Source organism: Epargyreus clarus, unplaced genomic scaffold, assembly GCF_041222505.1.
Source record: "Epargyreus clarus isolate Ecla_fem2 unplaced genomic scaffold, WU_Ecla_fem_2.2 ptg000011l, whole genome shotgun sequence".
Taxonomy (NCBI): domain Eukaryota; kingdom Metazoa; phylum Arthropoda; class Insecta; order Lepidoptera; family Hesperiidae; genus Epargyreus; species Epargyreus clarus.
Genome location: NW_027332219.1, coordinates 8,183,545 through 8,210,775, shown reverse-complemented (window position 1 = coordinate 8,210,775; position 27,231 = coordinate 8,183,545). Strand labels below are relative to the sequence as shown.

Genomic DNA, 27,231 nt, shown 5'->3' with positions numbered 1-27,231 from the left:
ATAATTAGCGCCTTGAAAAGATAATAATTAATAATTAAATATTACACATACATAATGAATAATTACTAACATATGTGTCTAAAAACTGTATCCGCAGTTTTGGGACTAAAATAGTCTATCACACATGGTGACATGTTCGAAGCACGTGCTTTAAGTGTGTGTCTATTAATTATGGTAATTAATTGTATAAAAAATACCCGCCATTATTTCATGGTGTTTTCTTTAATTCCTGAAGACTAAGATTATCGCCTCATAATTATGTGAGTTAATTTTTGAAGGTGGTAGAACCCTTTATGGTTTGACTCCGGCGGCACCACCGCCACACCTATTTCTGCCTAATATAATATCTAGTCCTACCTGGGGTTGATTACAGATGTCCATGGGCGACAGTAGCCATTACCATCAGGTGGACTGCATGTTCGTTTGCTACTCCTATATTATAAAACAAAAAGTTAGCCGGCATACCACCGAAGCTAGCTAGGCGAAGGCTAGAAATAAGTGTGACGGCGGTGCCTACCTGGTCGCAACACACAAGTTTTACCACCTTTTAGTACTTTACTTTTGTAAATATTGGCTACAATGCTTTTAGGTTTTTCAGGATAAAAGCGAAGCTCTAGTACTGAGCCTCTGCTGTCTGCCGGTCACAAAATTACAAAGGTGTTATTCTGCGGTATTTATTTTAACACAGAAAACTTTTTTATTATATTGGTATCAAAATCTAGTTACTAATGTCAAGTTGGTAGTTTCATTTGCAAAAATAGAGAAACGCTCTTTCGACAGTCGACACATATTGAAACTAAATTCCCTTCGTCTCTTTCTCACCTAGTTAAAATAAAAGTATTAAAAAAGACAGTTGAAAATCGAACAAGGACAGCGAATATTAAAAAGCTACTTCGAAAATTTGATTTGGACTTCATTTTCTTTTAGCAGCCGGAAATGTCTATTGCCATTAATATCGTTATTGTTTTACGGATAGCTGTATCTTTATTGATACGCTAATATACTCGTATCAATGAACGGTTATTCTTTACGATATATTTTCTTCCGATTTTAATACTAAACCTATTAAAGTTTGCCCAACAAAAATCGGAATTTGACAATTTCAAGTGTGAAATAATTGTTAAATTTCAATCTTTGGTAACTAGGCTAAACAATTGTATATTAATTACTAGCTGACCCGGCAAACTTTGTACTACCTCAAAATCTATTTATCAAATATATTTCATATAAAATATAGCCTATGTTACTCGTGTATAATGTAGTTTTCGAATGGTGAACGATTTTTTAAAATCTTTCCAGTAGTTTTTGAGCCTATTCATTACAATCAAACAAACAAAGTTTTCCTCTTTATAATATTAGTATAGATTTAGAGGTACAATTAAGAGTATATTATTATATCGATATGATAATATATGAATGAAACGGTTTACGAATTGAAGGTACAAGCGACACACCGACGCGCGAAATTTGTTTACATACTCATATATGTATAGTATACGGTATATCGGCTCCATTCATTTTAATTTTATCGGACCGGCAACGGATGTACATCCTGTAAGGCTTCCAAACCGGTCCGGCAAGTTAGTTTTTTCTTAGCCGCACGATACGTTCCCACGACCGACGCTATTAGTTCAAACTTATTAACGAATTAACATTTTTATTAATTTGGGATATTGGTCTCAATGATCTAGGTTTAATGAAAGTTTCTTAATGACTGGTGTCCTATTCTATACTTTTTTCAATCCACGGTTAGCACTTACCATCAAGTAAAATCAATACAATCAAATCATTTTTTTTAATTCAAAATAAGTTCTTTACAGAGCACTTTTTGAAAGTCAATACAACTACCACCACGCCATAAGGTGTTTCGTTATGGAGAAGAAGCGGCGAAAGAAACTCCATAACACACATATTTAAAAAAAAAATCATACAACGGCTCTTAACCTAGTGGTACATGTGGAGCTGGGGCTGCTTCAGACCACACCGTTTTATCGGTTAACTAATCATTCAGCCTATAGTACGCTTTTTTACATAGCGTTTGTAAAATGACAAGTATAAACTTTTTTTCTGTGAGATTCAAGATGTGGTCGCGTATTTTATTGTAGTAGCGAACCCATGAAATATACCCTTACATAATCTATATTTAGTTATTGATAATTTATTTCTAGTATTAAAGTTATGGTGGCTACTAGTGGACTGCATGATCGTTCGCTATTTCAATATCACAAAAAACAGCAAATTAATATTTAGTTCACCTAAAGGTTTGTAGCTATTGCCGCTCATGAACATCTATAATCAACTCCAGATATGATCAATGTCCTACCTGAGATTGGCTACAAACTACCTGAGGGCCTAATTGAGATAACTAGCTAAGGACTAAATTGGAACGCCTCACATACTTGTCTTCTTACAAGAACATAAGAACTTATAACATAACATAACATTGCTGTTATAAAGAAGTAATAAGTGTGACGGCAGTGCCATCAATGTCGAATTACAAAAGGTTTTGCCACCTATGATATCTAAAATATACATATTTTTTGATAGATAAAAAAGATATGTCTTACGTATAACATAGTCTGATTTTCAAAAACATATTCGCTCCCACGATAACAAAATTAATTATAATTTATTAAGTCATTATCATTTTTAATATTCTATAATAAAATCATGTGATCATCTGGTATCTATAAAATTAGACACCTAGGATATTGAATTGACACGAGAATTGTATATATAAGATAAATTAAAAAGTTTTTAAAGATTTCTAATGGCACTTCTGTTATTCTTATTTCGTTCGTATAACAGCAGTTTTTAGCGCTGCTGTGTTGCTATTTTAATAGCTGTGTTCTGCTTAATTTATGAGTAGCAGACGAGCATGCAGTCCATCTGACGGTAAGTGTTGTAAGGTAAGGGAAAGCTTACTTACATGAGGCGTTTCAACTTAGTTTTCAAAGTAACAGTCGCATTTTAAAATGTATTTTTGGATTTAAGAGCTCGTTGATTATGGAAGGTTATAGTCTACAAGTTATAAAAATCGGTATTCTAGAACCAGAAATACAGCTTGATCTCTTTATTGTATGCGCTGACATACATATGAGAGGTCAATAAAAATGGTTATCAGATTTTTCAATTGGGGACAGTGGGGCGAGTGGGACAAGTTTTTAAAAATATGTGAAGTCTACCAATTCGCACTTGTCCAGCGCGGCGGACTATAGCCTAATCCTTCTCATTATGAGAGGTGACCCGGGCCCAGTGGGACAGTAATGTGTTGATGAGGAGCGAGTGGGAGTAGAGATAGCAGTGGGGAAAGTGAAACATTGTAATCACGCCATAAATAGTAGATAAATTAAACAGTTAATTAATATTAATGCCAGTGGAGGTGGGCGTTTACCGTTATCACAATACCAGTTCTGTTTTCAATGACCGATCGAGTTACCAAATTGTGTGACATTCGGGTATGATTCAGACGTGTCGTATGATTTGTGGGTGCGGTGTAGGTTTGATTCCCGGTGAAGCACGTAATGATGGATGGATTAAGTGGTTTTTGGGTGTTTTATTTATAACATAGATAGTAAGCGTAACACAGAGGAAATATTTTAATTGATTTTTAAGGACTTATTCAAAGGTTTTCTAAAGATTTTAAAACTGTCTGATACGCAGAGGGTTCGGATTCGATTCCCGGATGCAGACGACTAAATTTATATGATTCGAAGCAACTGTATTCACGATAGAGGACATCCTAAGTATAAATATTAAATGTTTTAAAATATTATTCAGTTTCTTTGCATTATTGCACCTATATCATGGAATAATAACTATACTTAATAAATATAAAAATGGCCGTTTTAAAAAAATATGTAAGAAATAATATTTATACGTTTACCCTTTATTATTCAAAATTTAAAGCATACATCTTACATATAAAATTCTCGTGTCACAATGTTAGTTACCGTACTCCTCCGAAACGGCTTTACCGATTTTCACCAAATTTTATATGCATACTTAGTAGATCTGAGAATCGGCTACTATCTAGTTTTCATACCCCTAAGTGATAAGGGTTGTTCAACCTTAACATTTTTTTATTTAATGGCAACACAACGTTTGCCTGGTCAGATTGTTTTAGTATATAATTCGAAAAAACAACTTACCTAACCCCAGGAACTATCAATAACATTATTTCACAATTTCAAAATAGATATGAAATTCAACACCAAAACTGACTAACTAAAATCTGACTCAGAAAAATTTGAGTCACATTAAACGGAGACTAATGTTTTAAACTAATTTTAGTCAGACTGAATAACTGAGTTTCCGGTCTGTAACTCTCATAATTTTAGAATAGTCTGAAAATTTTAGTGTTTATCCAGAAATAAGTTTAAAAAATTCAAATTTGTAATAGAAGCCTTTTTAACGTGTTTTTATTAACTTGACCTCTATGTATGTGTATCTGTGGCCGAACTCAGCTGGGAATATCTAATCCTATCTGGGGTTGATTACAGATGTCCATGGGCGGCAGTAGCACTTACCATCAGGTGGACTGCATGCTCATCTGCTACTCCATATTGTAGAAATATATATATATATATATGTCGGAGAAGGACGGCTCTCATCGACATCATTGATAGAATCTATGGGTTTTGTGGGCGTTGTCATAGGGTAGATGCAGGCACAAATACAGTAATCACAGTATTTATTGTTCTCTTTACATGATAACTTCGGATTTACAAAATAACTATACTATAATACTACTATTACTTTACAAACAAAGGATTTGAGCAGCAGGTTCAAGGTAGTGACTACACGCTCCAAAGCACAACGAAATAATGATCCACCTCGATCACTCACATCAGTTCTTATCAAAGTTTCCCCACCGCGCCGCCACATACCTCGACCCCACTAGAGACCTTTTAAGTCTCTGCTCTGATTCTAATACGAAAGCTATACAATGACTTCGATTGATCAAGTACCAATAACATTACTAAAATACTAAAGTAACAGTATAGCTAAAGCTATATTAAATAACTCTGACTCTTCCTCCGACACGGCCATCCTGACGCTTCACACGTCCTCGTGTGACCTTGAAGGATGAGTGCAATTGTTATCTGAAATGAAACATATTTATTTTGGTAAAACTGTATGGTAGGAATGACCTCGAACGGGGACCACATCTGATCAAAAGGAGACCAAAGTATCCCCCAACCAGGTCGCGCGGATTTGGGTAGGCCTATGTCCAGCAGTGGACTTTCAAGGCTGATAGATGGATGGTTGGAGAGTTGTATGGTTAAATATTAAATAACGAGTCTCACGACACTCAGTCACATTAAGCAATGCTTTCACCCTTCACCCTTTGTTGATTTATTGGCACCCATACATTTGACCATTTAAACAATCTTAAAACAAAAATATTGCAGTCAAAGTGTAATCTTAAGTGGGGTCCTAAAATGTTAATCATTAAGAAATTCTCAAACGTTAAAAACAGGACGCCATATCACTCGAAATCTGTCATGGAACTTAGCCAAAGTCATAAACTAAACCCAACTTAGTTTTCAAGTGGCATTTTTGTATTATGAGGTGTCAAATGCCAATGTGTTAAAAATTCTTGGGAATTTCTTTCCTTTCAAGACATAAGTGGCTATAAATTTGCTCTCTATGACCCTCTACGTTATAAAATTAAGAATGGTATGTTGTGACGATGCTTACCTAGCCACTTTACACTTATACTTAAACAATGACTGGTTCTTATTACATTTAACAAGCGAGAGTTCCAGTGCGTAAAAATTGCCCCGTAATGTTTTACTTCACTGCGTCCCAAATTAATAAAACGTACACTTTATGTAAGCAATGATATACTTCCAAGGACCAATCGTCAAAATAAACTTATTCGTTCAACTATTGTACAAAAGAAACATTTACCTACACCAAACAATTTTCTATATAATCGGGGCACAAGTAATCTTCCCCTCAGTTAAACAGCCACCACGTCTATTTAACTTATACATAAATATAATTAAAACAGTCTATTAAATGGCCAACTCGCCTATTTAACAAATATATCCACATAATACAACCAGTCCGTTAAATGGCCACCTCGCCTTTTTAACAAATATATCCACATAATACAACCAGCCCGTTAAATGGCCACCTCGCCTATTTAACAAATATATCCACATAATACAACCAGCCCGTTAAATGGCCACCTCGCCTATTTAACAAATATATCCACATAATACAACCAGTCCGTTAAATGGCCACCTCGCCTATTTAACAAATATATCCACATAATACAACCAGCCCGTTAAATGGCCCCCTCGCCTATTTAACAAATATATCCACATAATACAACCAGTCCGCTAAATGGCCACCTCGCCTATTTAACAAATATATCCACATCCGTTAAATGGCCACCTAGCCTATTTAACAAATATATCCACATCCGTTAAATGGCCACCTCGCCTATTTAACAAATATATCCACATCCGTTAAATGGCCACCTCGCCTATTTAACCAATATATCCACATAATACAAACAGTCCGTTAAATGGCCACCTCGCCTATTTAACGTACACAATATATTTTCTTTAATTCTCTTAAACAACCTTTACGCCATCCCTTAAAGCCTTCTGAACGATCATATCGCCGTTAGAAAGCTTTCACTTCACTTACACAGCCTTCGCGCCGTATTATCTACTATCATGGTATTTGGACCATCATATTGCTGTTAAAAAAAAAGCATTTACCTCGCTTGCATAGCCTCCACGACGTGTACCTAAGTATTTCCTAAGTATATGCATCCTATTTGCATAGTCATATCACCTTTAGAATCATATCACCTTAGTTAGTCAAATCTATATACTATTTTAATAGTACACTATAACTGATACACTTACGCTACTAACGTCTATCAACGCTACTAACAAACTTAAAACCCAGTGGACAGTTGGTACAATTAAGGCCATTGTTATTGTTACTTCTTCTTCTAAGATTACATTTTAAAACCTCGCGCTTTGACATTTAAATAAGTCATATTTGCCCATTTTATTTGCTTACTGTACGAAAAAAAAAAACATATTTGAAATACATGTACGATTGTCTTTATTGCGATTTTGTAGACATCACATAGAAGTTAAGCACTCGGTAGGTTTCCGCACGAAGTGTTCCATCACGACAATAGTAAGTGATAAATAATTTCTAATACGCACAAAACTTCTAAAAACTAAAAGGTGCGTGCCTGGAGTTGAAACCTAGGTCCCAGCGATCGAGAAGCCATGCTTCAACCCCTAGGCTATCACTGCTTTTTTTTTTCTTAAATATTTTATAATCATAATCCCATACTATAACTTATTCTAACCACGACGCCAATTAAAGAGCGGCCACTGGTACGTTGATTTAATTTTATACCATCTTTATTTATACGGCTTCTTCTATACTTTAAACAATATTTATAGACATGGATTTTTTTTTTATAATTATTAATACTTAGCTAGCCATATGTGTTTAAACACGTTAACAAATAAGCAGGGCAGCAATTCTACAATGAAAACACGCTAGACTCGAATTTGTAAAATTGATAACTTTAATCCAAATCAATCAAAATTGTATAGTTATCAATTACTAATTTTGATAAAAAGAAATTGAATGCTTTAGTCTCCAAAACAAATACCAATCCAAACAAAATAAAAATCCAAAAAAAACGTATATAGCGACGACACTGGAAGCTCAATGTAAGCCCAAAAAGGTTTTTTTTTTTTTTTTATACTCCGCATTGGTAGAAATATTTTTTATGTCGTTTATACTTCAAATGTACGAGATACATACGAGATATTATGTACAGTTAACTAATCGAAAAAAAAAAAATCTACGGAACAAATACACTAGTAATGATGTAAACAAGGACACAAGCAACAAAAAAAGTAAGAATTATGTTAGTTATGGAAAATTTTAAAGTCACAAAGAAATTATACAGTGTTTGTTTATAAATATTGTTATGTAGCGAATAATCTCTTTAATAAGTATTTTGACATTTTTTTTTTCTGTGTTACATTATTCTTCAAAAATTCAAACTAGTTTATATCGACGAGAAAAAAATAAAAGACATATCACATCCATTACAGTGTAATATTGACTATTATCACACCAATATCGCAGACATAATCTAGTAAAATATAATTAATATTGTACTGTCACGTTTCGTTTTGATGCGATAGGTGAGCATTTACTTGAGGACACCTTTTCATAATAATAGTTTGAAAAATATTACTTTGGATCAAATACTCTAGTAACTCTCAAAATTTAATCCGAATCTTAGTTATTTTTATATTATATTATTATAGCGGCGCTATCTCGACAGTAAAAAAAATAGATCAAACTGCCCGAAACATTACTCCCATACGTAAAACGTTCATTTATCAAAATCTATATGTATGGGTAACAAAATTAGTTATCACTTGTACGAGTATATCTAAAATCGTCAGTCGTCAATCAGATTTGATATATTAACAGTAACATTTTGCAATCCAAAAACTAAACTGTGAAATGCAATCATTGAAAAGAAAACTGCTTTCCTATTAATTCCTTCAAAGTATTCGTAATTTAATTCCTAATTTCCTTCATACGTTAATAATTATCATGTCACAAATATGTAACTAATACCATATGCTTCTATTAACTTGCATGAAACCATACAGACGGCTTTAGAAGTGGCTCTTAAAGGAGATTATAAATGTGGTTAAAATTTTCATACAAAAATGTTATCTTGCGTCACACGAACAGTTATATTATTTGACTTATATTTCAGAATGACTTACGCATTTATTAATAAAATTGGTAACAACTCTTGGATGATAAATTTCCTCCCTTTTTTTTTTTATTTAGCTTAAAATACAATTATAACGTCATAAACACAAAGTACTTAAATGTATTTCACAATAAAATGCAAGAATCTACATTTTTTATCATTATATCAGGTATTTTAATTTCTGGCCATTATTTCTCTTTTTTATCCTAATTAGCATCAGAATCAAAAACAAAATGAATATTGCTCACCAAATTGTGTGAAGAACTCGGGCTTTATACAATACACGTCCACTCGTGTACTATGTCCTATACAGTCAGATGAAAGGTTTTACTTGTTTTTAGCTGACCATAATCTCCAACTGCACGTTCTTATATGAAATTCAGCGGCACGCTTATATCATCAGGTGACTTGTAGCCTCGTCATAGCCATCGTCGTATTGAGGCACTTGGAATTTCGTACATAGTGTAGTTTTCCGTTGGTTTAACTGAAACATTTATAACAGCTATGACAAAAAATAACAAATTGTCCACGAGCTAATAAAAAAATGTAAAATCTGGGATAAGATTAAGGTCCTGTATTGTAGACTTTCATATTTGTCTACAATTAAAATGTCACGTTACAAAGGAACGAACTAATAACACATAATTTGTCCTGAATGGACAAAAATAATAGATTATCTAAACTGATCTATGCTGTAGTAATTATATAATATAACCCATCTCGCATAAACATATGGACAACGAAACACTCACAACATTGTAAAATATCACTAATAATCGAGAGAAAAAAAAAATCTTAAAATTTTACAATATTTATGACAGAATCTTTCATAGTAACACTCAGACAATAAAAGAGAGAGAAAAAAAATACTCCCCTGACTTCAGCTGTTCATCAACCAAACAATCACAGTCGTCAGGTTGCACCTCCTCAGGATGAAACTCAGGTGATGTCTTTAGACCAACTTTCGCAAGTTGCGCAGCTCCTCCACAAGTAATTGTTATTTTACTATTTCTCGTTGAACACCGCCGCCGTTATTTGTTACACTCAATTCACTTAAGTCTTTTGTGCCTGCACAGATCCCACTTCTGATGTCGGAGAAGGACGGCTCTCATCGACATCATTGATAGAATCTATGGGTTTTGTGGGCGTTGTCATAGGGTAGATGCAGGCACAAATACAGTAATCACAGTATTTATTGTTCTCTTTACATGATAACTTCGGATTTACAAAATAACTATACTATAATACTACTATTACTTTACAAACAAAGGATTTGAGCAGCAGGTTCAAGGTAGTGACTACACGCTCCAAAGCACAACGAAATAATGATCCACCTCGATCACTCACATCAGTTCTTATCAAAGTTTCCCCACCGCGCCGCCACATACCTCGACCCCACTAGAGACCTTTTAAGTCTCTGCTCTGATTCTAATACGAAAGCTATACAATGACTTCGATTGATCAAGTACCAATAACATTACTAAAATACTAAAGTAACAGTATAGCTAAAGCTATATTAAATAACTCTGACTCTTCCTCCGACATATATATATATATATATATATATGTATATATATATATATATATATATATATATATATGTATGTATGTATGTATATGTAACGGAATCTTTAACTCGATTTTGGGTAAAAATCAATTTATGATTAATCCAATTGTTTTAAAGATTATCACGAACTGATGATAATAAACGATTTTTAAAAAATTGTCACATTCTCCTCATCAGGATCGTCAGTTAAAGGATTTTGCGTAGGCGCTTCTAGCGTGGTTTTTAGTTTTGTAATAGTATTTTTTCATTTTACTGGGTTAAATCACTTATCTCATATAACTACATCATGTTAGGTATTTCGTCTTAAACAGTATTAAATAAACTACATTAGAAACTTACTTGTCTAAGAGATTTAAAAAATCTAAGAATAAAGTGTCTGAATTGGTGCTTGAGAGTTTGAACCGATATGATATTTTTTTACTGGATTTAGAAGAGTAATGTTCTCGTTTGAAGAAGGTTATGTTTATCGAGCATTATGTATGTATGTATCATTATTTAGTAAGTCCTTCAGCTCAACGCGTGACGGATTTTAACATATGAAATTTCGTTCGATTTGTCCAAATTGTAGGAATAACGTACGCTATATTTCTAGCTAGTTAGGTTATGTTAGGTTAGATAGACACGAGGTTTCTGCTTAGTTAACTTATCGTTAGTGGCCACCCTCAATTAAGACTCCAGTCCTATAAATACCTAATTAAAGTTTATAGGCAGCAATGTCCATCAGGCAATGAAACATCAGGTATATAGCTAGTTTGCGACTCAATTACATAAAATAGACATTTCTGCACAAGGAAAGGAATATTCCCAAAGTTCTAAATGGGGAAAGCAAAAACAAGTTGAAGATTTCCGTATGGGGGAGTAATAAACGTAGCACTTTGAAACAACGAAACTTTAGCAAACGGGTTTTGTCACCAAATCTATACTATTATAAAGAGGGAAACTTTGTTTGTTTGTTTGATTGTAATGAATAGGCTTAAAAACTACTGGACCGATTTTAAAAAATCTTTCACCATTTGAAAGCTACATTATCCATGAGTAACATAGGCTATATTTTATATGAAATATGTTTGATAAATAGATTTTGAGGCGGTACCAAGTTTGCCGGGGCAGCTAGTCCTAAATATACTAACGAATAAACGTAATTGAAGATTGTCTGTTATTCAAAATTACTGTAAGCTCAGTTCGCGATTTGAATATATAAAAATATGAGTTTGTACCTGTCCATTTTGTTTAATTGACTGTAGTCAAAATTAGACCATAATTTCAAAAAAATAATAAATTAGGAAGAATATTTTTTTTTCTCATAAGACATACAATTATAGTAAATTGTCACTTAAAATAAGGAGATTACCTAATTAATTTGGATAATGAAATAACGCTTCATACTCCTAGCCCCACACTAGGATTCTCTGTGTCGTCGCTACCATGGACACATATAGACATGGATATAAACATCCAGACCAGGGAAAGACATCTAAGTTTACTATTTAGATTTCTCCCCTGTTAAGAATCGAACCTAGGACTCCTCGTACGGCGGACCGGTATAGTGACCGCTGCGACGAGTCGTAATTTAAAAAAAAAGAGAACTAATATAACTAAAATTCGATTAAGATTTAAATGAAATTTGATTAGAACAGTTCTAATAAAATTTTATTTAAATCCGTTACAAATAGTCAAATTATGTCATAAACACAAATAAGAACTGCCTTCCGCAGTTGTGTAAAAATTGCAACATCTATTTCATTTCTATCAAGACTAATTGAACAGTAAACACACAGCTGCGAATGGCAACACATCGCTAATTGGAATACATTTTAATTGTGTAACTATAAATAACATACATATAGGTAATGTCGCCAGCGTTTTGGGGACTCTTCCTTGACAACAATTTGGATAAAACCTATTATATTTAAATATTTCTCATAAGTATTTTAAAACCTGTTTTATATATTACTAGCTGACCCGGCAAACGTTGTGTTGCCATATAATTAAACAAAATGTTAAGAGTGAACAACCCGTATCACTTAGGGGTATGAAAAATAGATAGTAGCCGATTCTCAGACCTACTGAATATGCATATAAAATTTGGTGAAAATCGGTAAAGCCGTTTCGGAGGAGTACGGTAACTAACATAGTGACACGAAAATTTTATATATAAGATTTTTGTACTTTTTATTAGGTTAATATTGTTATAATTAAATATACAGTATTAAATTAGTTAGTTCTTAAAAAATAAATATTTTATATCAAAATGTATAACTTAGTTTGCTAATACAAATTTTAGTATATATTAGTAATGTTTTATGATGATTTAATTTAAAATAGTTTCATGAGAAGATGTTAGGTATGGTCTGTTGGCATTTTCCAATGTATTATTACTTAAGCCTTTTTATATATATTTTAAAAACGTTCAACTGGACTGGAAATAAATTCTATTATTTTTGCAAATCATTAACCTCGCTCTATTTGTATACGTTATACAATAAATAAATACTTATAATATATGTGGAGCATGTCTAGCTTAGATTTATGCTAACAGACTATATTATAAAAGAAGCTAACTATTATGTAGTTTACCTAATGTTTTAGTATTGCTATACCTACTTCGAATAGAATAAATAATACCTATTGATAGTCATCAGAAGTTGAAATACTTAGACAGAAAAAAAAACTAAAAACTACCTGAAATTCAATCGGAATTACTATTTTCAGGCACACTTCGAAAACCTTTGATGTTTTAGGTAGATACATGGCAATTTCAAGGGGCCATCGATAACACAATTTTCATAACAAAAATAAACCGCTGTTTACATTTTGTTTTAATATATTGCTGGTTAATTAATCAAAATTCCCTCGGACGCTAAATTCCCGGGATTTACATACTTTTATAAACCCTACTGGATGGCCCGAGTTTATCAAATCAAATCAAAAATATTTTATTCAAAGTAGATTCTTTACGGAACTCTTTTTGAACGACAATATACTCGTATCTACCCACTTCACAAGATTTCCTTATGGAGAAGAAGCGGCGAAAAAAACTCCATAACACACATCTTAAAATATGTTATCTACAATCATAGATAAATATAGATATCTCACCCTCGTAATCGAAGGAAGCCATTAAATGGCTTAAACGGCTGACGATTCTGTCAGCCATTTAATGGCTGTCATGGTTTAATTTACGCGGAACAATGCCGTCATGCGCAGTTAAGTGGTGCAAAAAGCACGAAATTGAAGAAATAGTGCGGAAAAATAACTTTTCATTCGTGAATTAGTTATCTAAAAAGTACATTTTTTTAATATTTTTCAAACACAAAAATAGATGACAGTGACAATTTCAACTGTCAAAACTGGTTACATTTTCTTGTAAGGAGTGACTAATCTTTACTAATCTATGTCTACAATGATAAAGTAAACCTTTTTGAACGTCAATATATCTATCGCCACTTCGCAAGGTGTCTCGTTATGGAGAAAAAGCGGCGAAAGAAACTCCATAACACACATAAAAAAATGTTTTCTACAATGATAAACTTATAATGAAACATGTGGAGCTGGAGCTACTTCAGACCACACCGATTTATCTGTCGAATAATCAAATACCTAAAGGAGTACCAATCCAGATATACCGGAATCCCAGGCCTAATATATATTTAAGAATCACGCGTGAAATTTGAGTACCAATGGAATATTAAATTCGCATTATTTTGAGAAGAATGATTGCATTTATAGTTTAAGATAGGTAGTTTAAGACACAAAACAAATTAATTTATCATTTGAATTAGCGAAGAAAAACAGGAGACCCACACGCCTGAGGTTTCAAAAGAAAAAGTTCCTTAAACAGTGTGATGTTTGCCGAACTTGTAGCCATTGTGGATTTTGATAAACCCTTTTTATTCTGAGAAGACACCAATCCCAGCAGTGGGATAGTAAAAGGATAATGATAATAAAAATAATGTGTTAAGTCTATATTTTTTTCTTTAAATTATATGAATAGTCCGCGCGAAACTGCTTGTCCGCTCTAAAGTTGTCGCGAGGAGGCGTAGTCATACAATTTGCTATGGCGACGCGATTCATTTCTATATTCAGAGCGGACTAGCAGTTTTGCTGACTATACTTGTCTAAAGCCTTCTTGTTCTGAGAAGAATCCCATGCCAGCTATGGGATAGTAGTGGGCTAATACTAATAATAACAATATTGTGTTAAATTATGTGAACTACCTTACAACAATGCCCACATGTATTTATTTATACCCTATTACGCTCTTTCCGAAATATATACAAGTGACAATTTGAAACCGACTTCAAAAAAGGAGGAGGTTACTCAATTCGACCGTATATGTTTTTTTTTTGTTTGCTATTTGAAAAATACTTTGAAAAAAGAATCATTCAATAAGACAACAGGAAATTGTTGTCTTATTAAAGGCAACTTCACGCACAATTCCAAAAAAACGAAATTACAAAAATGATTAATGATATTTACTTTACCTACCCGCCATTTTGTTTTTACAAATTATTGTATGTATTGTAGATTTTTTACGTAAGTTTAGTTTTCTGTGATACAGTGCATAGATTTTCTAGTTAAATAGCTCAAGTTATCTTTTAATCTATATTGTTACCTAAATATAGATTTTGCCTACCCACAGATAAAAATATTATGGACGCGCCCGAAGTAAAGGTTTTACAAATACTCGTGTCAACATATTGATAAATCGAATCATTTAGGTACATCAAACACCACCTAATCTTGTATGAAAAAATTGTATGTAATGAATTAGATAGGCTGCTTATATATTAGCAATACAAATACATTGTTGTTATATAAAATTGTTATAAATAGATAATAAAAATCAATATTTTATAGATGTTAAGTATGTCTGTTTTGTTCATTGTTAGTTATTTTGGCAATCAATGATTTTAAAAACAAAATCAAACATAAACACGAGTTAAGCGAAAATATATAAGATCTATTTCGTAGAATGAGAATCATTCAAACATTTTATTATTTTAGTCACAAGATGTTATTTTTAATTAATTTCCTACATTCTGAGGAGATAAGAATCATAGTCTCCAACTTGAATTTCAAACAAAGAGGGTTAATTAAATTAGTTTTTAGATTAAACCTAGCTCAGGTCTAACGTGTGTTTTCTATATAAAATGTCTAGCCTTATAAAACTAATTGGATTTGAATAGCTTTTGGAATAAGACCAACGAACTCATTTACCATTCATTTGAGACAAGATCCCGTACAAGTCCAACCGGTTTGATGGTCATTGATAAAAATTTACACACCACATCACCACACTGTAATCCAAGTAAACAAAAATAAAAATCGAAGCACTGAGTGAGATAGCGATATCCGATCCACAGGTGTGTGGCGCGACGCGAAACACGTCCGAACACGACGCCGGCTCGGAGCGGAGTGATGCGGAGGGGGTGGCGGCCCGGGAGCCTGCGTAGCTCATTCCCGTAGCAGCTACGAGGCTACGATCACGCTACGGGGATCGGCTACGATCACTATCTCATATTATCATGTACAAAACACGCCATGCATACATCTTTTACATAATTGACACGTAAATACATCATTATACATACATCTTAATGCGTTGGCAATGATACAAATTGAGATATCGTGATGATTCTTTACATTGACTTTGTTAGTTAGTAATATAATTTGTAGCGTACCGTTTCTATTAGCACGTTCAAAGCTAGACAGACAAGTATTTCAATAATAGGTTTTATGTTTTGGTCTTGCTCAATTATACTATTATTTTATAAGACTTTTTAATGAAAATATATGCTATGTGATATGTACGAAACACCTTGCAAAGCGGAGGACGTATAAATAATTCTGTAAAAATCTCCTTGGAACAATATACTTTGATAAGATGTTTATTTTCCTAATATTATAATTTTATGAAATTCATTATGTTACTTATTATTTATTCAAACTTTCATTAAGATTCTTTCAAGAATAAGTAAATGGGATCTGTTTACTTGGCTTCTATGAACATATAGACAGATATTTTATTTTCTTTGGGTGTAATTTCTGTATTACATTTTCTACACAAATTTTATAAATAACAGTATAAATAATTAATTGAGAACAGTCAGTTTCGGTAGGTAAGCGTGCTGACCTTTTCTAACCTCTGACATTTGAAAAAGAGGCATAGATGTAGGGTTTCGAAAATTGTCGATTGCAAACTTTATATCCTTAAAGGGAGCTATTGAAGTAATTTTGTTTCATTGACAATGCTATGTTCATGGTTTTGCCTGTTATTTTAAATGTATTACCCTTAATTTTAGAAATATTACTATCTGACTAATATTTCTGCATCAGATTCCAGTGAACATATGTTTAAAAGTTTTCAAAATTACCCTGTTTTATGAGAGTTATTTATATGTGAAATCTGTAACCAACTCCATATAGAACAAACGTAAGACGATCATAGATACCTACTCCTGAGGCCTAAGATCGCTTCATAATTATATTTCATAATGTTGATGATAATGATGATATATCTCATGAAACTGTCCATTTTTAAAAGCTAACTTGATATCAAAATTCAAAACGCCACCGAAACGAATGAAGGAATAACAGACACAAAACACCTGTGCATTGAACATAAAAAAATGATTAAAAAAACATAACCATTCGAAATCAAATGAACACACCATTTTCGAATAATTTTCAAAAAGTTACACAAATATCAACCGTGTTACTGCGTGATAAGTACTGAAGTCGTGATTATTAATGATTGGTAGTGTTGATACCAAAAAACGGGTACCTATCGAACCAAAAACGGGTTCTGTTGTACAAAAAATCTGGTCAAGATGCTACCATTTCGGGTTTTTTGTTTCAACTTTGAATATAGAATGGATAGATTCCGCGTCTTAGAAGTAAATATTATATTTAACTGTAGTGTTATTGTGAAATATTTTAAACGTAATTTTTAAATGCTGTTCTCTTAGTTTTATTTACTGTAAATTAAATAAATATTCTAACATGAGTAGTATATAAAAACAAAAATCTATATGTATATTTTCTTTACTATTATATTTTAAATGTATTTATAAGTTATAATTAAAAATATATATAAATCTGTACATTATTAAAATAAATCATAATTTCAAAAATTAAATTTCGTTAATTTTTGATAAAAAAAAATAATGTAACCTAACTAAATACGTTGCTAAATAAATAATTACCCGAACAAATTATTGTTTAAAATAAATATTGTTTAAAATTAATTAAATTTAGAAGATTAACGTCCAATTTGATAATTAATTATTTTTCATTTTCCCTTGTATGCGCTATCTACATTTATTAAATTCTGAGGTTGATAGGTTGTAATTTATCAGTAGTTCAGCAGTGTAAACAGTTTTGTTATCTCGTATTTATTGGTATTTAGTCTTTACTTTTTGTTTTTTGGTTTACAAATGTGCTGTTGACAAATGGGTGCATTTGTAAACTTGTAACGGGTTCGAGTCCTGTGTAGTGTCTATTTGTAACAAATTGCCTTATTTTAAATGATGCAGACAAATGTACATATGTGGGTCGACCCACATTGAGACGTGGCCATTAAAACATTTGACGCGCGGTGGGTCCCGGATTCGATCCTCGTCCAAGCAAACATTAAATTTGGGCTTGAAATATAGAACGCGAGTCATAACATGCGATAAAAACTGTAATAAATACGGATTAAATATACATATTTTATTTTGGAAAATCATCCCCAGACAATATAAAATAGGGGAGATTTTTTACATCATAATTTCTTGTTGGATTGACGGACAGAATAAGCATCTTAATTTTTAGGATGTCGGCTAACATATGAGGCGAGCCATCTTATCATATCTTAAGCCATCAGAAGTGGCGACGCATCTGTATAAGACTTCAATTCTTTTTTTATAATATAGGAGTAGCAGACGAGCAGACAGTTCACCTGATGGTAAGTGGCCACTGCCTCCCATGGATATTTGTAATGAATCCCAGATAGCATGAGATATTCCTACCTGAGGTCGATCACAGACGCGCCGTTACGCCTGATCAGTAAGCTTGAACGCCTCAGAAAAGTATGTCTCCCTTACAAGTAGAACACAGCAGCGCCTAACACTGCTTTTATTAGGCAGCAATAGGTGTAGCGGTGTTGTCGCCGGAGTCGAACCACAAAGGGTTCTACCACCTTCAATCTTAATAAAACCGAGACGAAAACGCGTGCAAGAGCTTGTGCTTGTTTTAAAGGCAGGTTTTAATAAGATTAGACATTTAATTCATTCATTTATTAATAAATGATTTATTAATCTTGTTGGCGCCGTAATAACCGGATGTAGAAAAAATATGGCATTGGATACTAAACACCTAACGACAGTGTATTGAACCTAGTTTGGTAGGAACTAGAATTATTACTAAAACAAAAACTTTGTGCCTTAAATCATATCCTATGTCTCTCTCACAATTTAGACGTATCCAACGATACCTCATATGTTAAAATCCGTCAAGCCGTTTGGGCTGCTAGGCGTCCCTGTAGTCTCGGGAATAGAATAGGGCTACGGTATCCCCTGCCTGTCGTAAGAGGCGACTAAAAGGGGGCTTCCGGGGTTGCGGGCGGCAAGAGTGGGAGCTCGAACCGTCCAGCAAGCAACCCCGAGAAGGACGACGGTGTGTGTGGTCGCATACCGTCGTAAAAACCAGATGGTGTGGGAGGAGCCAAAAGTGCTCCCCCAGGGCAGAGCCCGATCGGGGCATCGCTCTTGGAGGACTCCGGGTGTGTTCCCTCGGAGATCCCGGAATTCTCCAACAAGCGCTGAGGACGGTCGGACCGGTGCGGTTTTAGTGCGGTAAAAATCCCACATAACCCAGCGTCACTCCCACGTCGTCGGGTACCTTTTGAAGGTTTCCCCCTCGTAAACAAAAAAAGGCGTGCCAAAGAATTGGATATAGGTAGGTACACATTCGCTTGAAGAACATTACCCTCCGCGGTGTAGGAGGAAAGTTAGAGGTTGTGTTGCGTCTCAAGCACAAAATGTCCAAATTCCTGTTAATTAATTTCAATGAAAATTGTATAAATATTTTTTCTATAATACATAAAAAACACATTGTTTAAAACAATGTAAATTATTCTTCCCCTGCTCTAAAAGATTTTCGATTTTAAACGATAAGTAAAAAACAAAAGAAGAACAGAATAAAATGATATTCAAAATACAACATACTCTTGAGGACTTCAAAATTTTTTTTATCATTAAATATTATTATATTTAATCTATTCAAAACTTGTCTATCAAAGATTGTAATTTAACAATGTCTCTGCGTCAAACTGCTAGTCCACTCTGAATATAAAAATGAGCACGGGAACCCTCACAGCACCCTCCGCTGCCCGCTCGCGCCCACGGGTGCATAGCTGCGTTAGTATGCCCTTACGTTGCTACGGAATATGCTTGTACTCGTAGTTGTGCGCAACAACTTCAGAGCGGACTAGCAGTTTGGCGCGCACTATACCTTATATGTTTGTCAAACGTCGATTTTTGGTACGCAAAATATTGATTATTAATAACTTGTGATTGATTTATTGTTTAAAACGTAACACGACCACACTTCAAAGTTGCGCATAAAGTAGTTATACCACAAATTATAATAAATGTAGGTAAAACCTTTTATCCAATCCTTTTATAACTAGATCACCATTAATTTCTTACTCACCTTTCGAATGCACGGATATCCAAACGGAACTTAAAGGCTAGGCTAGCATTTAGTCTAGGACATTCAACTAAACCTAGACCAAAATAGATAGACAAAGTCTCTGACATCAAAGTTGTTTTATTAGGGTTCCGTACCCAAAGGGTTAAAACGTAACCCTATTACTAGGACTCCGCTGTTCGTCTGTTGAACATGAAAACACTATCTTTGGATAATTGATTAAGCCCTTAAGGACCTCAGACAGGGTTCTAATCCTATCTGGGATTGAATTTAGATATATCTATGGTCGGCAGTACCACTTACCATCAGTTGGACTACATATCTGTTTGTTAGTTCTACTATGTATATTTATATTAATTAACATTTCAAAGGTTTACAAAATTATTTTAATCTTTTTTTTATTTTACTTGAAATCTTTCTCATTTGCTATATGTTTGAATTTGACATGTAACTTAATTAATGATGTAATAAACTATTGAACAGATTACATACATTTTGCACACCCAAATAGAACATTATGTACTCATTATATAATATTTAACATCCTTGTAATACTATGTTCTAGCAAATAAATGATTTGATTTGATTTGATACTAATTTCAGGTATATAAAAATAAATGGGTCAATTAAATTTAGACGCATTTATCACAAAGTTAATCATATAAAAATAGTTGAAGAAACAGACTTAATGATTTTTTCAAAGCGTTTAACGTTTTGATTCGGAACACACACACGCTAATAAGAATTGGACACGCTTTTTAATAGTTATATTCTTAAAACAGGACAGGGACCCTTGTCCCTTGTTTTTACAATTGTACTTTAATCAATTAAACATTTTATTTCATTATACAAGATAGCAGATCAACGCAGTGGCAGCCTAGTGGTTAAGAAACTAGGCCTCTCGATCGAGGGTCCGAGGTTCAAATCCCGGGCACGCACCTCCGATTTTTCAAAGTTATGTGCGTATTAGAAATTAATTATCACTTGCTAAACGGTGAAGGAAAACATCGTGAGGAAACCGGCATACCTGAGAGATTTATAAAAAAAAAATCTCAAAGGTATGTGAAATCTACCAATACGCACTTGGCCAGCGCGGTGGACTATGGCCTAATCCTTCTCAATATGAGAGGAGATCCGTGCCCAGCAGTGGGACAGTAATAGGTTGTTGATGATACAAAAAGCGAGAAGAACGACTCATGCTAAATAATGCTTTGTTCTACGCAAATCGAAATGATTTAATATTTTGTTCAAAAGTTATGTCTCGTTTTTAAGTCTGTGACTAAACTTAAGACATTCAAAACCGCGGTAAGTAACCACCGTTCACTCGGTTTAAATTGGGTTAAATCTTACTAATATGTCTTGTATATTGTTAGTCAACAATCTCTTTATATTAACTAAAAAAATACATTTACTTTTATGATAGGTAGAAATTAATGATAATACTAAGCCTTATATCTGACTAATAATGGGTCTCTAAAATGAAAAGGTTGCGCTATAGTCCACTGCGCTGGCCAAATGCTAATTAATAGACTTCACACTAAAAAAAACGTTTTGAAAATCAAAAAGTTTTGAAAAAAAACGTTTTGAAAATCAAAACGTTTTTTAAAGAACTCTCAGGCGTATAGGTTTCCGCACGATATCTTCCCCGTAATTAATTTCATACCAGCACATTTGAAAAATCAAAAGTGTCTGCCTGGGATTCAAACCTTGGACCTCCAGCAAGAGTTCAAACCACTATTCTATCACTGCTTATATCCATTATTAATCTTTGGTTATATATAATCAAAGAACTTTAACTTCAAGGTTAAACTTTTAAACCAATTACAGTACCAATTACGTACAGGCGCAGGCGCAATTAGAGTGAGACAGCACTAGCCGTCTCACTCGCACACCGGATTTGAAAAAAACACCCTCACTTGACCCACTTAAGTGGTCTTGGCATTGAATTTTATTTCTTTGAGAATATACTAAAATAAAAAGAGACAGTAATATCTCGTATATTACTCTTTCTCACTTTTGTAATATAGGATTAGCAGACGAGAGCAGTCCACGTGGATACTGCTGCCGATGGACATCTGTAATCAGTCCCAGATAGTATTAGATATTCCTACCTGAGGTTGGCAACAGGTGCGCCGCTACCCTTGCGGACTCAGCTGAAGCCTCGGAAATGTCTATCTCCCCTACCACACCCTTCAAACCAGAACACAGCAGCGCTTAACACTGAAATAGCTGTGACGATGGTTCTACCACCATCACATGTTTATCCGAGACATTCCAGCTTAGTCCTCAGGGGTAGCGGCGCACCGACTCAGGTAGGTATCTAAACTCATCTGGGATTGATTACAGCTTACCCTCCTGCTACTGCTCATCTGCTACATCTATGTAAGAAATCAAGGGCTTATTTAAAGCAAATCTAAAATCACCAACAAGTAAGAAACCAAAATCATCGCGTCTCCATGAATGAGTACATTTAACAAAAGACAATGGTTCTCACGACACCCGTTGACCCCTGAGTCACGTCACGGTTCACGGGGTTCCACATAAATGTAATTGAGGGATGTTATTATGTGGTTAATAGGTAACATGTGAAGACGTTGTCTAAATGGAAAGGTTACTCATGTTTGACACAAGTATTGAAGGTGGTAGAACCACGTAGAAATCTTTGTGGTTTGACTCCGGCCGCGCCACCGGCATACATATCTTTGCCTAATAACAGCAGTGTTAAGTGCTGCTGTGTTCTAGTTTGAAGGATTTGGTAAGGAGAGACTCTCTGAGGCGTTCCAGCTTAGTTCTCAGGGGTAGCGGCACATCTGTGGCCGACAGCAGGTAGGAATATCTGATCCTATCTAGGGTTATTATAGATGTCCATGGGCGGCAGTAACCACTTACCATCAGGTGTACTGCATGCTTGTCTGCTACTCCTATATTATAAAAAAAAGAAAAAAAAGGTGGACACACTCGTCTGCTACTCCTATATTGTAAAAAACACAATAAACACACATGTTAATTGGCGGTAGTGCCTTTGGCTTAAACGACTTTGGCTTAAACGACGTATTGTTTCCAATCCACGAGCGCCACTGAGCAATTAGCACAAGACTAACTATTACAGCCTGTCGCAGGCTTCATTAACTCTTTGAGTACTGTGTGAATATTATTTTTATTCACTTCAAACTTTTTGCTCTTTACTATTCATGTTTCAGTTTTTATATCGCTCCATACTTTATTTGCGGGAATATTAAATTTCTATATTCCTATGGGAATGCTTTAGTGAATATTATTATTTTATTTATGCAAATATTTCTCAATGTTACTATGGGCACGTAAGGCATTCTGTTTTAGTTAGCTTTCCTTTAATATAAAAAATACGTTAGTCAAAAACTACGCATGTTTTCTAGTACTTACTACAATAATAGTATAGGCACGTAAGGCGTTTCGTTTAAGTTCGCCTTCATTTAGTGGAGAAAAATATCTCACAGAAAAGTATGTAAATAGTTATACGCGAATATTACAAAAATACAGAACATAAAACATTCCGGTTTAGTTTGTCATCATTACTTTAATAAGAAAAAATACTTTGTCAGTAAAATTACCCAAATTTTCCAACAACTAACTATATAATAACTAAGCACATGAGGCATTCTATTTTAGGTGTCATTAATATAATAACACTATAAGCACATTAGACATCCCGTCTTAGTTTAGCTTCCTTCAATAGTATATACAATCATGCTATGAAATGCATGCATTTTAGTTCTCCTTCCTAACTAAAATTCGGCTCATAAGACATTCCAATACAAATGCACTAACACCGACATTATTCCAATTCCTACACCGGAATTTCAACCCGGAACAGAACGTAATGACCGAGTGGTCATTTACGAGGCACGCGGAACTGGTCTACCTAATCATAGGGTCTTCTTGTCACAATGGACCCAGAGGGAACCTAGGTTCATTATTAAGTATAGTCCATCATTAGTTGGCTGAGAAAATGTTCGCTTATGAAATTAGTCATTTACGCCCTTTGGTCATTACTAATATATATTCGATTTCAATAATCAATCTATCTAGTTTATGTCCAAAGATTTCTAGTAGGCACATATTGTCAAATTTCGATCTTTATACATCCGATTTCAATAATCAATCTATTTAATTTTTGTCCAAAGATTTCTAGTAGGCAGATATTGTCAAATATCGATCTTTAGTAAGCCAAATACTTGATTTTTTTTATATAATATAAGAGTAGCAGACGAGCATGCAGTCCACCTGATGGTAAGTGGCTACTGCCACCCATGGACATCTGTAATAAACCCCAGATAGGATTACATATTCCTACCTGAGGTCGGCCACAGATGCGCCGCTACCCCTGAGGACTAAGCTGGAATGCCTCGGAAAAGTCTTTCTCCCTTACCACACCCTTCAAACCGGAACACAGCAGCACCTAACACTGCAGTTATTAGGTAGAAATAGGTGTGGCGGTGGTGCCGTCGAAGTCGAACCACAAAGGGTTCTACCACCTTCAAAATTAATCACTAAAACTATCAGGGTAAATTATTTTCTAACATACTTTAAAATTATGTTGGAATTCAAAGTACTTTAGATTATTAATTAAAAATTACAAACAAAAGCAATAACATTCTCGTCTGCTCACTAGAATCCCAAAATATAATCCATTATGAGTCGACTCCGGCGGCACCACCGCCACACCTATTTCTGTCTAATAACAGCAGTGTTAAGCGCTACTGTATTCTGGTTTGAAAGGTGTGGTAAGGGAGACATACTTATTCGAGGCGTCCCAAGAGACAGCAACGACTCTGCAACTGACCTCAGATAGGACTCTAATCTTATCTGAGTTTGCTTAAAGATGTCCGTGAGCCTCAGTAGCCACTTACCATCAGGTGGATCATACTCGTCTGCTACTTCTTACAAAAAAGGTTAATTAAACACAATAAAAATGTATACTTCATTAATTAAGAAACTGTTCGAACGCAATAAAATCCTCGTGTGCCCAGATAGCACGTAAGGTAGCAGGTTCGATTTAATAGTCATGGGGTTATGTTGAGTAATTATAACTCTCCCACGGCGCATGAATGGGGTCTGTTCATGGGTCCCGATTGGTCGCTTGGTGTCTTAGTTCGAGGTGTTTGTCTACAGCGTGTTCTGAAAATGTTACTAAATTATCTATTTCTTGTAAGATTTGTGATTGTATTCGCCTTTTTGAATTGCATTTCGTGTTTATATATGTAACTTTAATTGCATATTTAATAAAAGAAGATTGTTAATAATGTATAAAATAAGTTTGAAATTATATTGTCTTATTTAATATTTGGGTCTGGTAAAGTTATTGAAATTTCGTTTCGTATCACTCGTAAAAATATTTTATTTACACAATTTTTAAAATAGTTAATATTATAACATAAGGCAATAGTTTAAAATTCAACTTCCAAAGATTTTTGATATTGAATAGTGAATATAAATAAGCAATTTATAGCAAAATATAATAATCGATATCTATCTGTAAGAAATTGTATGTTGAAATACAATTATGAAAATACAAATACAACAATGAAAAGAAATAAAAAAATATAAAATACATTATTTAAAATTAGTCAGCTCAATTTTGTTATCACCTACCAATTCTTTTACTCAAATAAGTAAGTTTTAACAATTTTATCTTAAGATTATTTTTTGATTTATTTTTCAATTTCCCATTTCGCAACACCCTATACCAATCGTTATCTGGTAACCCTACGCCGTCACACTCTGTGGCGCTCTGTGTGACCATCCCACGGCTCTCGGACTATCTATCTGTTCTATCTTCACGGTGCATGTCTTAGACGTGGCGTCTGCGGTGAAAGTCATTATGGCATCTGATTGCTGGGTTAGTTTTGGCTAATTAGTAATTTTTATACGGGAATAAGGATGAGCAGTGAGTCGAATTTTAAAGGTCTTGTAATTTCACCATCTACTCATTATTGTCCCACTGCCGGGTACGGTCAGGAGACCCGTGCCCAGCAGTGGGAGGTGGCAGGTGGGAGGGAGGTCTGAGAGAACTCAGAGTGAGAAAGATTAGGCCATAGTCCACCGCGCTAGCCAAGTGCGTATTGGTAAACTTCACATATCTTTGAGATTCTTTTTCTCGTGATGTTTTCCGTCACCGTTCAAGCAAGTGTTCGTTAATTTCTAATACGCACACATTTTCTTTGAAAAATCGGAGGTGGCCTGGGATTTGAACCTCGGACCCCGAGAGGCCGAGTTTCTTAACCACTAGGCTATCACTGCTTCTTGTAACCTATGACCAACTAAATAAGGTCAAGAGTTAAAGGTTACTCACAAATGTATTTTCGGTCTCGAGGAGTGAAGACTAACTTGGAATGTCTTGTATAGATTTCCTGCATACAGAATATAGCTACTAAATTTTTGAAATTTTGTAAAACGTATACTTGAATAGATAATTTCAGCGATAATTAATCACTTACTGCATTATATAATTTTGTTTTTTATACCAAACCATTTTTTATATATAATATAGGAGTAGCAGACGAGCATGCAGTCCACCTGATGGTAAGTGGCTACTGCCGCCCATGGACATCTGTAATCAACCCCAGATAGGATTAGATATTCCAACCTGAGTTCGGCCACAGATGCGCCGCTACTCCTGAGGACTAAGCTGGAACGCCTCGGAAAAATATATCTCCCTTACCACACCTTTCAAAACGGAACACAGCAGCGCCTAACACTGCTGTTATTAGGCAGAAATAGCTGTAGCGGTGGTGCCGCCGGATTCGAACAAAAATTTTAATTAAATAATAATTTGTAAGAATAGTTAAGTTTTCGTTTAGATGGAAGATAACCAAACAGCTGAATTTCTTGAATGTTTTTACTTTGTACATAAAAAGTACAGGCTGACTGCAGATAAGATCAGTCTAACTACACATCAGATTTTTTAAACATTATAACTAAAACTTCGTGGCAGATGACCTGCAATGACATTGATACAATAGTAAAAAAGGTGTGTTTTTTATTATTTTCGAATAAAATAATAGTAACAAATTTGAAAATGCAAACAGTTGGAACGGTTTAAGGGCTCAACAGAAAGCGCAGGTGTCAACAATAGCGCGGTCCTTACACTGTAGGACAAGGAAAGTATACCTTCATATGTCTTATGTTTCTA

At 34.3% G+C, this 27,231-nt stretch overlaps 1 protein-coding gene and 1 long non-coding RNA gene across 2 annotated transcripts in view; both read right to left on the bottom strand.

The window, feature by feature from the left end:
- sns (sticks and stones) overlaps window positions 1-15,769 on the bottom strand; it is a 340,736-nt gene extending 324,967 nt beyond the window's left edge. Inside the window, exon 1 of the mRNA XM_073077924.1 lies at window positions 15,585-15,769. The gene's annotated coding sequence lies outside the window, so the exon portion shown is untranslated. The remainder of the gene's footprint in view (window positions 1-15,584) is intronic.
- LOC140745944 (uncharacterized) lies at window positions 4,677-7,495 on the bottom strand. Its single transcript, XR_012102721.1, has 2 exons — window positions 6,452-7,495; window positions 4,677-6,255 (listed from the first exon to the last, which is right to left on the bottom strand). It is a non-coding gene; the product is annotated as an uncharacterized LOC140745944 (long non-coding RNA).
- Window positions 15,770-27,231: the final 11,462 nt, after the last annotated feature.